The following is a 2,988-nucleotide window of genomic DNA, read 5'->3' on the forward strand; positions in this document are numbered from 1 at the left end:
GCCCTCGACGAAAAGTTCCTTTCTACTGTAGAACATATTAATATAAAACACAATTATTTAAATGCATTTGGATTTTCCAAATTAATATTTTCGATGGTAAATTCTAACTAAAGGCAACATTTAAACAAAAACTAGAAAAATAATTTTATGCAATAAAACACGTTAAGTCAATTATTGATCAACTTTAGTAAAACTCATTCAAATAAGTATAGATCGAATTCTGTACGGATAAAGTTGGCAAATTCAATAGAGTGTTAGCATTTAAATGCGTATTTTATTCTAAAACCCACTTATCGACACGACAATGCTTTCAATAGGCGATTAGTGATGTGTCAGTGATGAATTAGTGAAGTTTCAATATTTATTTGGCAAAATATGCATTTTCGGAAACATAATCATCCAAATGATATTGAAAAAATTATTGAAAGGATTCATAGAAAAATATTGATGTAGAAAAGCAACGAGTATTGAAAATTCTGAAATTATAGCAAATAATTTAAACGTTTGTGAATGTGGGACGCGGGTATTTCGATTTAGTAGAATTTTTTTAGTGCAAGACGATGTTTTAAACTCTAATGATACATATATTCTTATTACATAATCCTTGAAAAAAATTTGAATATTTTGTCAATTGTCTTAAAGTTTAAATTATTTTCCTCTTCTTCTTTTTCTTCGTCTTTCTCTAAACTTTTTGGGGTCTGCCACCTTTGTAAAGTTTACATTATTATTTTTTTTATTTTAAAAAAAAGTAACTTTGAATTTATGACTAAAAAAAGTATGGGAAATAAACTACATATAAAATATTTTGATATCAAATAGAAATACCATAATGATCACGATTTATGGATTTCTCGTCGAGTTCAAATCTTAAAATTTTTTATGGTATCACAAAATCACTATTGTTCCATCGAAAATAGAATAGGTACACATAAATCATTATATTTTGTATATTATGATGGATAACAAGTCATCGCTTCAAATCTCCTTGACATAAAGTTATATTACATGCATGTATGGAATGTTATACTCGAAATCACAAAGTGATTGGGCACACATTATTTGTTATAATAAAAATTATAATAATAGATAAGTGTTAATAATATTTAGTATTAGGCAGAGTTGGGCGTTATTCGAATAAAATTTTATTTAGATGATTATTTAGATAACATTTTATTCGAATAAATTATTATTCGACTAATTTTCAAATACAATTATCCGAATAAAAAATTATTTGAATAATTTTTGGAAAAATTTAAAAATATTGTATAATAAAAAACAAATATTGATTTATATAAGAAAGTAAAGAAATATATATATATAATAATTGAATATGAATAATATTTTATAATCATATTTCGTAAAAATATTACAGCAATCATAAATAGTAGTAAATAATAATAACAAAAATGTCAATATATTATTTTAGCAAAAATGAAAATAAATAAATATAAATAATGACCCTTTTATTTCAACATAGTGTGGCTCACATGTTACGCAAGTAGCAATTACTTTATTTCTGTCCATTTTGGATTTTATTTTAAAAAACTTACCATCTAAAATAGACATACAGTTAAAGTCCGTCATTTCAGACACTTCAATATTATCCTCGGTTGACTGTTGTGTTGAAATTGTTGAAATACGTACATTAACAGAATTCATATTGAAATAAATTGATATTTTAAATTAAATTAAACACCCTGTCACGCATTCATACACTCGCGGACTCGCGCACAGAAGAACTAACGGGGCAAAAACGACACAAGTAATCATAAGACAATCTACATTTGATAAAACCACGTCTTCGATGTTTAGATATCATAAATTCAAATAGATAATTTTTATAGCTACATGCCCATATCTATCTAGTATCTTTATATTTTTGTGTAGAGCTCTATATATTTGAACTTATAAATATGAAATACAACATTGAACATACGTAGTTAGTACATAGTACCAAAATATCTGAGACTATATAATATAGTACAGAGACTGGACTAAACTAGATATAATAATAACATCTTCAATATTGATAGTTAATTACTATAAAGGTACATACCAAATACATGTACAAACTAGAAGAATTATAATCATTGTTTCATAATACATATTTAGTAATTAGTACTAACTACTACTATAAATACTAAGATAGGATAACTATGTTTGAAAATTATTCAAACAATATTATAATCACAAATTATTCGAATAATATTGTTTCTAAATTAGTCGAATAATTTTGTATTCGAATAATTGCATTTGAAAATCAGTCGAATAATTTTTTATTCGAATACATATTTATTCCAATAATTATCTAGATAAAATTTTGCCCAACTCTGGTATTAGGCTTTCAAGCCAAAAGCAAATAGTAGTTAGTTTTGATAACAACCTGAAATCAATACAAATACCGATTTGTACCGACGGTGTTCAAAAAATATGAACATTTTCGATAACCGATCAGCACGCAGTCGAACAAGAACGCGGTCACGGATTGATTACGATCGTTCATCGCGTCCAAGTGTGGAATTTGTCGGTAGCAGTGCCATGTTGATGACGGTTTCGACCGAGTGAGGAGGAGATGAGATGCGCCGAGGTAGAAAGAAAGAGATAGACAGAGATGGAGGAGAGAGAGATAAAAAAAAGAGAACGAGAATTCTTATTGCGCGCGAGGTAGACGACGACAACAGTGGCTTTTGCCGACCGCCACTCGACGACGAACCGAGGCCGTCCATATAAATGTATGAGAATAAAACAATAATAATCGTCTCCGGTCGCGCCGGCAGCCGATTTCCATGGCAGATAGCGCAGGTACGATATAATACAATATAATATGATAATGATAAAAAAAAAAAAAAGTAAACAACAAAACGAGAAAAAAAAAGGTCGCGCTCACGCACTCATTTCACGAGCACGCACTTACTACAAATATAAAATCCTACTACAACTGCTACTACTACTACTACTACTACTACTACTACTACTACTACTACTACT

Source organism: Sipha flava, unplaced genomic scaffold (genome assembly GCF_003268045.1).
Source record: "Sipha flava isolate LNK unplaced genomic scaffold, YSA_version1 176_pilon_pilon, whole genome shotgun sequence".
Taxonomy (NCBI): Eukaryota; Metazoa; Arthropoda; class Insecta; order Hemiptera; family Aphididae; genus Sipha; species Sipha flava.